The sequence below is a fragment of the Mus musculus genome, chromosome 12 (genome assembly GCF_000001635.26).
Source record: "Mus musculus strain C57BL/6J chromosome 12, GRCm38.p6 C57BL/6J".
Classification (NCBI taxonomy): domain Eukaryota; kingdom Metazoa; phylum Chordata; class Mammalia; order Rodentia; family Muridae; genus Mus; species Mus musculus.
The window spans coordinates 6280194-6294427 of NC_000078.6; the positions used below are offsets into that span (position 1 = coordinate 6280194).

The following is a 14234-nucleotide window of genomic DNA, read 5'->3' on the forward strand; positions in this document are numbered from 1 at the left end:
GGAACAAAATACCCATGGAAGGAGTTACAGAGACAAAGTTTATATCTGAGACAAAAGGATGGACCACCCAGACACTGCCCCACCCGGGGATCCATCCTGTAATCAGCCACCAAACACAGACACTATTGCACACACCAGCAAGATTTTGCTGATAGAACCCTGATATAGCTGACTCATGTGAGGCTATGCCAGTGCCTGGCAAATATAGAAGTGGATTATCCCAGTCTTCTATTGGATGGAACACAAGGGCCCCCAATGGAGGAGTTTGAGAAAGTACCCATGGAGCTGAAGGGGTCTGTAACCCTATAAGTGGAACAACAATATGAACTAACTAGTATCTCCAGAACTCGTTTCTCTAGCTGCATATGTAGTAGAAGATGGCCTATGGGAAGAGAGGCCCCTTGCTCTTGCAAGCTTTATATGCCCCAGTACAGGAGAATGTGAGGGCCAAGATGTGGGAGTGGGTGGGTAGGGGAGCAGGGGTGGGGGAGGGAACAGGGGACTTTTGGGATAGCATTTGAAATGTAAATGAACAAAATATCTAATAATTTTTTTTAAAAGGCCCTATGGAAGTAGTTGCTGCTGCTACCAAAATATACTCACCTCCATCCTCAACTGCTGGGGCTGAAAAATAGGGAAGAGTTTCACATTATGGGATAATTCAGGTTCCCCAACATCGAAAGGGCTTATTTGTCTGTCCTACGGGAGAGGTGAGAACGCACATTCAAGGAATTCTTTTAGGAAGTCTGAGTTCAAACAGAAGGCCTCAAATCATACCACTTCGTGTTCTATTTCAAGCTAAAATTCAGGAGTTCTGTTTCTAAGGCACCATCTGAAGGTCCAAAGGGTCATAGAATGACAGCAGCATATCCTGCAGCAGAGCTTCTAGATTCTTCCTCATCATGACATAGAGTGGCTTCTCCTCATAATTGGGAACCATGACCACCTTTCAGTCCTCCTGCAGAGTCTCTGAGGCCCTGCTGGAGTAGCCACATAGTCCCGCAGGGGGTTTAGGGCTGTTCAGATACTTCTGCTTTTGCCTAGTTAGCTCCTCTGTGTTGGGAAGGCAGTTTATCCATGGTAGGGACCCATAATGCCACTTGAGCATGCAGTAGCCCATGGTCTGGAAATTGCTGTGGCCGCAGGGCCCACATTCCTTGTTGATGCCATGTTAATGAACTCCATGTTCCCCCTCATGTGGACTTCTACTGCCTTCTTTTTAGGCCATGTGTTTGCTACATGGAAGGTTAGCCCACTAGGGTTACCTGGCTCAGAACTCTGGATTCACGAAGACATTCTGAGCTGTCAGGTTCCTGTGAATATACTTGTTTTCATGGAGAAACTCCAGAACATCTAACAGTCTTCAGGCAACCTGCAACACACATCTCTTTGATACCACACATTTCAGGTTGTCATCCATAGCTGACTGAAGGATCCTCCCCAGGCTGGGGGACTCCGGGAACCTGTACTTGTCCTGGTGAATGCCAAAGCTGATACACATAAGGATGACCAAGCACTGCTTCTTCCAGTTATTCCTGTTCACAGGCTTGGCTGCTCTCTGAAAGAAGGTCTGCTCATTGAAAAGGAGCCCGTCCTTAGAGTTCAGTTTGTGTGAGAATCTCTGCTCCTGGGACTTTGAATCACAGGGGACAACAATATTGGGCTCAGCTTCATAGAGGCTGCCTTGGTTATGCCAGGTCTTCAGGGCCTCCAGTGCCCAGTGCTTTCCATTCTGGTCTGTCAGCTTTGGCAAAGCTATGGGCAAAGCCTGGAGTGAAGTGGTCACCGGGCTCCACTTCAGTGTCTGAGGGCTCAGCCTGGTGGAAACTGGGCTACCTTTGGGGGTCAGGGGTCTGCTCCAGGTGCCTGTGGCTCTCTCAGGAAAACTCAAGGTATCATCAGACTCGGTACTGCCACCATCAGAGTGGAGGGAGGTTGGGAGAGAAGTGACAATGTGTGACCATTTCACTTTCTTGGGAGAGGTTGCAGAACCAGAGTTCAGCTCTCTTCTGGAGCTTCAGAGGATGACACAGGAAGTGTAATGCCAGTCTTGTTGCCTCCTTCCTCCTCTACTGGCAGGGCCTTGCCACAGTAAGGATAGAACTTTAATGATACCTTGACACTTTTGCCACAGACTGGACAGAAGGTCATGCTTTGTGGACTCAGAGTCTGGGCCTTGGATTACTGGATCAGAAACTCCATCACAGCCTTTGTGCCCAGTGGAAACTCAGGGGAAGATATCTTTTATAAAGAATTATTTAACTTGTTTATATGCATATTTATGTTCAGTGTTTGTGTGCACACACCTTTTTCAGGTACCCACTGAGGCCAGAAGAGGGCATCAGATCCACTGTTCCAGTTATAAGTGGTTATGAGTCACCTGTTGTGGGTGCTGGGAATCAAAGCCAGGTCCTCTGGAAGAGCAGTAAGTGCTCTTAACCACTAAGTCACTGGAGAGAAATAAGCTCCCTCCATATTATCTGTTAAAAAAATAAGTGATTAGAATTGAAAAGAAAAGAAAAGAAACTACTGTTTCAGTGAAAATTATGTGTGTATCAGGGACACTTTTGGCATCTTTTGTTTCTGTTTTGTCAACTCTACGTTTACTTTGTGCCCAGTAATGTGGTTTATAGCCACACTTACTGGGGCTGTCATTGTTCTTTAAGCACATCATCATGTTTATGACTGGTGTTTATTCATGGGACATTTGTCTGTCTGCTACTTCTTTCTACTTTAAAGTAATTTTTAGTGGCTTTAAGTTACTTCAGTTCCTTAATGTTGTGGTCAATCAGAAACCAACTACTCATTCTTGAAAGCTCACATAGTCATCTTATATAGTCATATCTTATTAAAAGTAATATAACAGAAAACAAGTAGGGTATACTACAGGGTTGAAATAGAATTGTGGTATACTGCTTAAAAACTTCAGATGTAGACAGTTTCTTGAAAGAAATTGTTAATCTGTGAAATGAATTATATATTCTATTTATCCCATATAAAAGACACACAATCCTGATATTTTATTTACAAGTTGTAAGCCTAGATTGGGCACATTTTGAGCTATTCTAATGTGCATGTTAGTCATATATTCCTTGTTATATGGTGTTTCTCCTGGCCACATGCTCATGGTCTATCTCCTAAGATGGCAGACTCCTCCTCTCATTCTTTCTCCTCCTCCACTGTTATCTCTTCAGACCCCTTATTGGATCTTCACTTCTCTCCTTTCTCTCCCTAGTGCCCAATCTAAGGCTCTGGCCTTTTATCAACCAATTAACTTTAACTTGGAGAGCAGGGTTTGCATAGCATCTCTCAGTATACTTGAGGATCTCCTCTTTTGGGGGCAACCAGATATTGAGGGCCTATATTTAGCATTTGAATACATAGCACCACCAGGTCCATCCCCAACAACAATCTTCTAATATAGTAATGATTAATAAGGCTAAAGAAAGTAAGCAAGTTCCACTGTTAAAAATTAATAAAGTTTATTATTGCTAACAATGAAATTAACCTTTAAATTTAAAATATTAGTGAACTATGTAAAGAGGCAAAATTAATATATTTTCAATCACAAATCTAATTTTTATATGTTGAAGAAAATACTACGTACACATTTTGAACTAGATGCAGAAATAATATGTCTAGATTTCTTATTTATTTAAAATTTTCCATTCGACATGACATGTAAAAAGTACTATGGTAAAATATTTAAATGCAGGTTCAAATAGTATAATATATCACACTAATATAAAAGAGTAAGTTACAATGAATTGAATTTATTGTATTGAGATATTTATAAGACTCATACTTAACAGAAATATGATAAGCAAACAAATAAGATAGCTACTATTTCATTCAGGTTAGTAATAAAATAATGTTAAATACATGAAAGTGGGCTTAAAAAGAGATATGCAAACTGTATTCATGCAACAAAACGAGTTGTAACCTAGCCAATGTCTAAAAACTAGAGCAATGTTCTTTTTTATGTAAAAATGAAATATATAATTCCATCACACTTATTAGAAATCCTAAATGAATATATATATGAAATAAAGAACACTGAAAAATGCTAGCAGTTGTGATGACCAATTTCAGAGCCTTTGTCCTGTTTAAGAACTGAAGTTATGTACAGTGTAGACACCTACAGTCTTTCCCCTCTGACTTGTTTGGCATTTTCCTTTCTTTAGTCTTTCCACTGCTTTTCTTCATTTCTTATTGTACTTTAAGAGTTTACAATAGTTACTCTAATTGTCCCTTTGTATATTTCTCATGTGTTAAAATACATTACTTTCTCTCTTGTTTAATGATGCCAATATCATTTGTTACTTATTTAAAATATATTTCTGAGAATCCCCAAAGCTTTTAAGATATAATGTGGAAAATTTTTTCAAGTCTTTTCATTCTCAGCTATTTTTGAATGGTCGGACTTTTATGCTGCAGAATGCTTTTTTTTTTTCTAAATTGACATCTGCTTTAAGTTTGAATCTGAACAGCTGTCTGGATAAACCCTGTTTGTTTTCTGTGTCTTTGCTCATTTACATCAGGTGATTCTGATGCTGAGGTTGTAAGTATTGATATTAAGAAAGCCCTTTGTAATCTTTTCTAGATTCTCTTTGACATTATTTTAACCCAGACTAGTTGGCAAGCCACTCAAACCCACTGTTGAGCATATCAACCAAACTGGAGCAGTCCTACCTACAAAATGATAAATCCACCACTGGCTTGATCAAGAAATATGTGGACAGTACAGGGCAAAATGCAGCTTTCAGCAAAGAAATAGGCAATAAATAATTCATTCTCCAGATAGACTTTAAAAATTTATAGAAGTTAAAATTCAGGAATATTTGAATGATAATACAAGCAGAGAAAATTCAGTGACAATTGTTTTGATAAAAAATATGAAGTCATATAAAGAAGAAAAATAAGAGATAGAAAGAATAAGATTAAAACACAAGGTTTAGCAAAGCCTAACAGAACACAATGTACAAATAATAACAAAACACAAAATCAGTTATGAGATCTGATGAATATAAAAGTAGAAGTCTCAGCTATGAAAAACAAGCATGGTTGTCAGTGCAGGCAGGGATGGAGACAGGAGGATGGTAGCATACCAATTAACAAGACAATATTTTCTGGGAATCTGATGAAACAGAGATACGGGAACACAAATGGCTTTAAGGGAGAGCTAAGGCATTAAGTCATGGCCTCATGCATTTCCATTGCATTTCCATTGCATTTCACAGTAAAATTTAGAGTTGAAAAAATAACAAATACTTAGAAAGCCATACAAAAAATATACTAAGGAGAAATTCTCATGAACATGTGGCTGTTTAATTTCTTCAAAAGTCTTACATACTTGCCCTAATGAATTTGTGTATTTAATTCTTGTGCTATCCTTAGATTTAGAAGGGTGATGATAACAAACAATAAAAATTCTAGAATATATTGACCCTTTAAGAATATTAATTGAAAATGAATTACATAGACAGGAGTTAATTGATATAAACAATGTGTAAACTGTATATTATTAAGAAACTATTGTGAGATATATCATCATTAGATTAAAGTACATTCAATATATCTTAACAAAACTTCATTTCTTTCTTATATCAGTGATTCTCAAACTTTCTAATGCTGTGACCATTTAATATGACCATCACATTGTGGTAACCCCCAACTATCAAATTTTTCATTGATACTTCATAACTTTAATTTTGCTACTAATATGAATTTTAATGTAAGTGTCTGATACACATGATATCTGGAATGCAAGCCTTGTGTGTGGGTAGAGACCCACAGACTGAGAACTGCTGTCTTATGTGGATACTACTCAAGCATTTATAGCGCCATCAAAACTATTGTGTTTTGTTTTTCATGTGTTTCAGTTATTTATTATTTAATTATTATTTCTGAGTCATTTCATATGTGATTAAGGTATTTAAATGATACCCACACTTTCATTTCACCCACAACTCCTTGTCTTCAAAACTCCCACAACCCAACTCATGACTTTTTCTTTAGTTATGTACATATGCATCATTTATACACACATACACAAAGACAAACACACAATACACCACACATACACACATAATGTATACTTATAGACACACATACACACATATGTATGTTGAATCCATATAAAGTTTATATTCACAAGTGTTCAGCAATGACCACTTGAGACTGGATAACCTAGTAGAAGCTTCCTCCCTGGAGATAAGTGACATATTTTCCCTTTTAATAGCCACCAATTTCTGGTAGATTTCATCAAGGAATGGGCCCTTTAAGAATATTAAGATATCCATACTGTGATGTCAGCTGATTGGGTTACTGTGCAGCTCTTCTTTAAGTCAACATATTAGGAAGATTTATTTATTCTAACTTCAATGAGACACTGGAGGTATCTTAGAAAAGATTCCTTAATGATGACTAAGCCCACTTTCCTTGGTCTATTGAGAGTTTTCTTGTATGATCTGTTTCACTCATGAATAAACATGGGAGAATCCATGCTTTACAATGTAGGACAAAATGCTCTTTGAGTGATCATATGATCTCTGGAATATGCAGAACATAATAAAGTTTTGGTGATATTCATAAAATATGCTTATAATGCTATGAATTTTCCTCTATACCTTGAAATTGTATTTACATCATTTAATAAATTGGTAACAAACAATACCCACTCTAATCTACTGAACATCACTTAACCTAGTGTTGAGCAAGACTTAGAATTGACTCATATGACTGAGAAAATGGGGTTTTGCTGTTGTAAACACCTATATGAGATTCCCAGCATCTAAGATAGTTGATTCTCTGCACGTATCCAATAGCCATTCCTAGAATCATCCTGAAATCTTAGTAGAGAAGATAAACAAGAATAAAAGCAGAGGTTATAATATTTTTCTTCTCAAAGCCTCTTCCAAGGAGATACTTTCATCCATATTGAGTTAACAAGTTTTCTGGAGCAAGAAAGGCCAATTATCTTCCAAACACCTCTTCCCTTCCTTCTAATATTTTATATTTGAATATTAAAGTGTCTTCTCAACTCTTGACTAAGTATGATCTTGAATTTAATTTTGTTTCAAATGCCAGCTTTTTCTTCCTTCACAGTACCACTAGCATCAAACTCAGAATCATTTCTGCCGCTGCCTCCATTCCTGCGGAGACAAGAAGGACAAGGACACCAAGGAGGGTTCAAGCAGCAGCTTCTTTACTTAAGGCTTTTCACTTCCAGCTCTCTCCCCAGCAACTTCTTCTTCCTCCGTCTTTCTTGCAGCAAGGGCTATTCTCCCATCTCACAGCAACTGACCTCATCTTGCTCCACACCACCTCATCCAATCAGAAATCACACACGCTCCAGGCACGAGCTTAGGTCAGTCACAGGTAGGCTGACAGATCCGGATCACGTGGAATATGCATGCTTTTTCACTGCTCATGCTCAGGCAAGGCAGTAACCATGTGGGGTTCACGGTGCCTGGCAATGGGCCAGAGCGCCATCTTGGCCCATGCGGCCGCACCGCTTCCCACAATTTCCTGGCTTCAACATTTCTCCTTCCATTCCAATGTGAATGAATTTAGAAGTCATATTTTTTCTCTGAGATGAGACAGGACACTGTGTTCTTCCAGCATATAAAGAAGTTGCTAAGGAAAAATAGAACACTACAACTGAGCAACATATTTCCACTTACCTCACTGCCCAGGACACACTGGAATGGAAACATCTCAGCATCTTTTAAAACAAATATCCTTATTCTTTCTTTAATCCTCCTTACACTTTCAGATATGGCTTGAATGTGATACTACATTCTAAATTCTCCCTATTCCACCTTTCTATAATCCTTCAAGCAAAATATTGAGTATGATGGAAGGTACTTCAAAATCATGAGCAGTCACTGTCATAGAGATGGTGCTTCATTTGCTATGTATGCTTAGACTTCTTTAACTTAAATAAGGTGGCAGAAGACTGAATTCTTATTATATTTCAGGATTCATAGCAGTCATGCATATTTGTCTTAAGGAAGCCTAAGAATTCAGTTCAGGACTTCCATTACATTCTATATTGCCCTATACTTTTTTATAATTTATTAAAGATAAATGTCCTTGAAGATAGTTTTAAATATAAAATAATTATGCATTTATATTATATACATGTATATGTGGAATGATCAAATTGTAATAATTAGCATCATGTCTATCTTCTTAAGTACTTTTCATTTCTTTGTGTTGGGAACTTTTGAGCATCTGCCTCCTAATTTTTTCTGTATTTTTGTATATATATCCCAAATTCTCTCATATACCCCTTGCTATTCTTCATATCTATAATCTCTTTGTTTGTTTACTCAAAATTGTAGACTCCATAAAACCAAATAACTCAATTAAAAATAGGGCACAGGGATAAACAGAAGATTTTTAACAGAGGATACCCCAATGGCCAAGAAGCACTTAAAGAAATGTTCACCATCCTTAGTCATCAGGAAAATACAAATCAAAATGACCCTGGGATTCCACCTTACACAAATCAGAAGGGTTAATATAAAAAACCCTCAATCACAGCACACACTGGTAAAGATCTGGAGGAAGAGGAACACTCATCCATTGCTGGTGGACGGGGCGCTTGCAAACTAATACAGTCACTTTGGAAACCATTCTGGTGGTTCCTAAGAAAATTAGAAATACACAGGGTTGTCCATGGTCTCTGGCATATATATAGCAAAGGACTGCATTGTCTGGCCTCAGTGGAATGGGGTGTGCCTAGCCCTGTAGAGACTTCACGACCCAGGGAAGGGGATTGCTGGGGTGGGGGTGAGGGTAGGGAATGGGTGGTAGGGGGTGGAGGGTAGGGGGTAGGAAATGGGGAAGTACCCTCTCAGAGGCAAAGGGGAGGGAGGATAGGGTAAAGAACTCTAGGAGGGAGGCTGTGATAGGGACAATATTTGGAATGTAAATAAATAAAGCAATTACTTTAAAAACAGAAAGAAAATACCTTATAGACTTGCCTACAGTTAGATCTTATGGAGGCAGTTTCTCAGTTGAGCTTCCCTCCCCTCAGATGACTCTAGCTTGTGTCACGTTGATATAAACAGCCAGTACACTAACCTTTAGTGATCTCTAACTTATACTCTATTTATATTGAATCTATGTTGGTGGTTATTTTAATTGACTGTTTTCTTGCTAAGCTGTAGCAGTGGATCCATCTTGTCTTGCTTATCTTTCAGTGCCCAGTACCAGTGCATAGCCAATCCATAGATAATTTTTAAATAAATAAGTAGCTCCTCAAAAGTAATATTTTATGTCTAGATCATAAGTGGAGAAACTTATATGTAAATAGACATAAACTCAAGGTCACTGTCCAGATATCTATCTATCTATCTATCTATCTATCTATCTATCTATCTATCTATCATGTATCTATCTATCTATCATCTATCTATCTATCTAAATTTGGACTTTATCTAGAATCATCTGGCATGAGGAAACTTTAACTGTGGAATTACCTTGATCAAATTAGCCAATGAAGAAAGCCATGAAGCAGCATTATTTCATGTTATAAGACATTTTTTTTTCTAGAGATTGTTTTCTTGTATGCAGGTGTAATGTTATGTGATACCCATTCAGAAAACTGCAAGGGTGCTTAAACATTAGCTATCATGTGTTCTCAAAAGACACCAAGAGAGAAATATGGAATAAACTAAGACTTTAATTTGGTTATGATGGCAATGAAAGAATAGTTTCAAATAGATATGATATGGGGTTGGACAGATGGACCAGAGGACAAAGTGCTGGCTGGAAAGCAAAAAGGAAAAAGAAAAACAAACAAACAAACAAACAAACAAACAAAAAACCCAGAGTTTGGATCCCTGGCCCCCACATGAAAAGTTCAGAAAGACACCTGTAAGCCTAGCACTTGGGAGGCAAGGACAGGGGATCCTCAAGGTAAGCATGTTAGCTAGACAGGCTGAGCTGACAAGTTCCAGGATTCGGTGAGAGCCCCTGCTTTTAAACAGAAGAGTTAGGGAAAACACATACAACACTTCAGGCATGGGCTCACATGGTCCAATTTATGCAAAAATATGCACAGACACACTGCACACACATACAAAATGCAAAAAGAAGTGTAATTCCTGATATAAACAATCCATGGGGGAAGTAATAAGCCATCTGAATTTATAATATGGTATCTTTTCATTTCCATTTGGTAACAATTATACTGTACTTTAGTGTGTCATAATCTATGAATTATAAAAATGATTTCATGAGTAAATATGAAAAGAATAAAGAAAAATCAAGTTTTGAAAATTTGAAGCTATAGAAAATTTTATTAGATGACTATGGCGAAAACTGATATATTTTACTGTTATAATCATATCACTTTCCTCACTCCCTTTGCATGCTCCAGCCTCTTCAAGGTACCCTCCTTCCAAACTAACTCCTGTCTCCATTCATAAGTTGGTAGGCTTATTTCCTTTGATTTATTGTTACATACACATATTGTACATGGATATGTTTGTGTAATATATAGCTACAACCTGCTGAATCCATTTTTGTTGTTTTTTATATATGCACTTTCAGGACCAACCAGTCTGTATTGGTCAACCAGTGAGACGATTTATCTGAGAGAGGCCAATTCTCTGTCTTCCAACATTCTTAGTCTAGGGGTGGAACCATGTGAAATTTTAAATCTTCCATGTTAGTGTGTTCAAGTATTCGGCAAGAATACACTGGTGCCAGCACTAGCACAGGACCATGCTGGCTCACCTCATATCTATTAATATTTCCCACAACAATATTAAATATAATTCATCATTTGTGATATTAGATAAACTGATTCTCTAGATATTGGCTGCCCACTGTGGCAAATCTTTGAAACTTTCCATTTAACCATGCCCAATATTTCTTTGCACATTCATGGCCAGACTTCATCGAGTGCAATGTCGATATTAGTTATACCATCTTGCTACACTCTCCATGGTAACAAATGGGATGCTCATGTTTCACACCCATTTTGAGAGCTCACAATAGTTAAATATTTAACCTTGTCACTGATATACTCAGTTGACTTCTTATACTGACTGTTTTTAAATAGTAGTTAAATTAATTAAAAATTACTTATCAAGAGCTTATTGTGTTAGATCCTGAAATGAAGGCTGGTTGTGATCTCCCAGATATGTACCAATGTGAAGCCAAAGGAGAACTTCACATTTTTTATTAGATATTTCAGGTATTTACATTTTAAATGTTATCTCCTTTCCTGGTTTCTTCTCCAGAATCCCCCTCTCCCATCCCTCTTCCCCTGCTTCTATGAGGATACTCCCTCTCCCACCCACCCACTCCCACCTCACCACCCTGGCATTCCCCTACACTGGGGAATTGAGTCTTTACAGGGCCAAGGGCTTCTCCTCCTATTGATTCCAGACAATGCTATCATCTGCTACATATGCAGCTGGAGCCATGGGTCCCTCTATGATTGGTAGTTTAGTCCCTGGGAGCTTTGGAGGCTCTGGTCGGTTGATATTGTTGTTCTTCCTATAGGGCTGCAAAACCCTTCAGCTACTTCAGTCCTTTCTCTAACTTTTTCATTAGGGACCCCATGATCAGTCCAATAGTTGGCTATGAGCATCTACCTCTGTATTTGTCAGACTCTGACAGAGCCTCTTAGGAGACAGCTGTAACAGGCTACTGTCAGCAAGTACTATGTTGGCATCCACAATAGTGCCTGGGTTTGGTGACTGTATATGGGATGGATCCCCAGGTGGGGCAGTCTCTGTATGGCCTTTCCTTCAGTCTCTGCTCCATAATTTGTCTCCACATTTGCTTTAGACAAGAGCTCTTCGGGGTTAAGAGGTTAAAGATGAGTGAGTGGTCTCGTCCACCAACTGGGGGCCTATCCTAACCACTGGATATGTTTTCTACAGGTTCTTCCTCCCCTTTGTTGAGCATTTCAACCAATCTCATCCCTTTTGGGTCCTGGGATCCTCTTGCTTTCCTAGCATCTAGGACTTACTGGTAGCTACCCCCAGTTTCCCAACCCCCACTGCTACACACCTCTGTTCAAACCCTTTGTATAACATCCCTGTCTCCTCTCATACCTGATCCTGTCTCTTTCTTCCCCTTTCCCCTTCTCTCTTCATCCCAAGTCCCTCTCATGCACTACCTCCCTGAATATTTTGTTCCCTTCTAAGAAGGATTGAACTATCCACATTTTGGTCTTCCTACTTCTTGAGCTTCATGTGGTCTCTGTATTGTATATTGGGTATTCCCAGCTCTGGGCTAATATCTACTTATCAGTGAGTGCATACCATGTGTGTTTTTTTGTGACTAGTTTACCTCACTAAGAATGATATTTTCTAGTTCCATCCATTTGGCTAAGAAGTCCATGAAGTCATTGTTTTTAATAGCTGTGTAAATGTACCATATTTTCTTTATACATTCCTCTGTTGAAGGACATCTGGGTTGTTTCCAGAACTTCTTTGTTGAGAAATAATCAAGCCATGTTAAATTCCCCTTTAATTTAATTTAATTTAATTTAATTTAATTTTTTGGAAATTTCATTTAAGTAGCAATATATGGTAGCTCCATTGAATCAAGGAAGAAAATATCTTGCAGTGTTTCTAACCTTTGTGGTAAAAACTCCCATGAAAATAAAGAAAGAGGAGACTATGGTTACAAAATGGTGACCCGAGAACTCTGACCCCAGGGCTCCTGTGTGATTGCCATTTTTTTATCTGGGGTCTCTTTGAGGCTGGTCCACCCAGGAGAGGCACGGGCCTCAGAAGCAACTGAGCTTCTTAGACAGGGTCCCTTTGAGCCTTCATCCCCAGCCAGGAGACAAAATTGATCTTCAGACCTCTGTGTACCTCCCCTGCCTGAGGAGAACTTACCTCCAGGGAATGCTCTGAACCCTGGAACTCAGGAGAGAGCTAGTCTCCCAGGAATGCTGACAGAGACTAACAGACTCACAGGAGAAACTAGCTCCAGCCAGAGACAGCTAGAACATCTAACACCAGAGATTACCAGATTACTCCCTAACATAGGGAGTCCTGGATACCCCTACACAACAGAAAAGCAAGATTCGAATTTAAAATCATATCTCATGATGCTGGTAGAGGATTTTAAGAAGGACACTAACAGCAACCTTAAAGAAATACAGGAGAACACAGCTAAACAGGTAGAACTCCTTAAAGAAGAAAAACAAAAATCCCTTAAAGAATTACAGGAAAACAAAACCAAACAGGTGAAGGAATTGAACAAAACCATCCAGGACCTATAAATGGAAATAGAAACAGTAAAGAAATCACAAAGGGAGACACCTCAGGAGATAGAAATCCTAGGAAAGAAATCAGGAACCATTGATGTGAGCATCAGCAACAGAATATAAGAGATGGAAGAGAGAATTTCAGGAAGATTCCATAGAAAACATGGACACAACAATCAAAGAAAATGCAAAATGCAAAAAGATCCTAACTCAAAACATCTGGGAAATCTAGACACAATGAGAAGACCAAACCTACGGATAACATATGTAAATGAGAATGAAGGTTTTCAACTTAAAGGGCCAGTAAATATCTTCAACAAAATTATAAAAGAAAACTTCCCTAAACTTAAAGAAAGAGATGCCCATGAACATACAAGAAGCCTACAGAACAAAAGTAGACAGGACCAGAAAAGCAATCCCTCCTGACACATAATAATCAGAACAAAAAATGCAGTAAATAAAGATAGAATATTAAAAGCAGTAAGGGAAAAAGGTCAAGTAACATAATTATTCAGCAGACCTATTATTATTACACCAGACTTCTCACCAGAGACTATGAAAGCCTGAAGAATCTGGACAGATATTGTACAGACCTTAAGAGAACACAAATGCCCAGGGTACTATAACTAGCAAAGCTCTCAATTACCATAGATGGAGTTATCAAAGTATTCCGTGACAAAACCAAATTCACACAATATCTTTCCACAAACCCAGCCCTTCAAAGGATAATAAGGATAAAACTCCAGCATAAGGAGGGAAACTACTTCTTAGAAAAAGCAAGAAAGTAATCCTTAAACAAAACTAAAAGAAGATAGCAACAAGAACAGAATCCCAACTCTAACAACAAAAATAACAGGGAGTAACAATTATTTTTCCTTAATATCTCTTATAGCAATGGTCTCAATTCCCCAATAAAAAGATGTACAGTAACAGACTGACTATATAAACAGGACTCAACATTTTGCTACATACAGGATACCTACTT

The 14234-nt window shown here is 38.3% G+C and overlaps 1 pseudogene; it reads right to left on the reverse strand.

Annotated features, from left to right (window-relative positions):
* Gm4927 (predicted gene 4927) lies at nucleotides 558-2227 on the reverse strand (annotated as a pseudogene).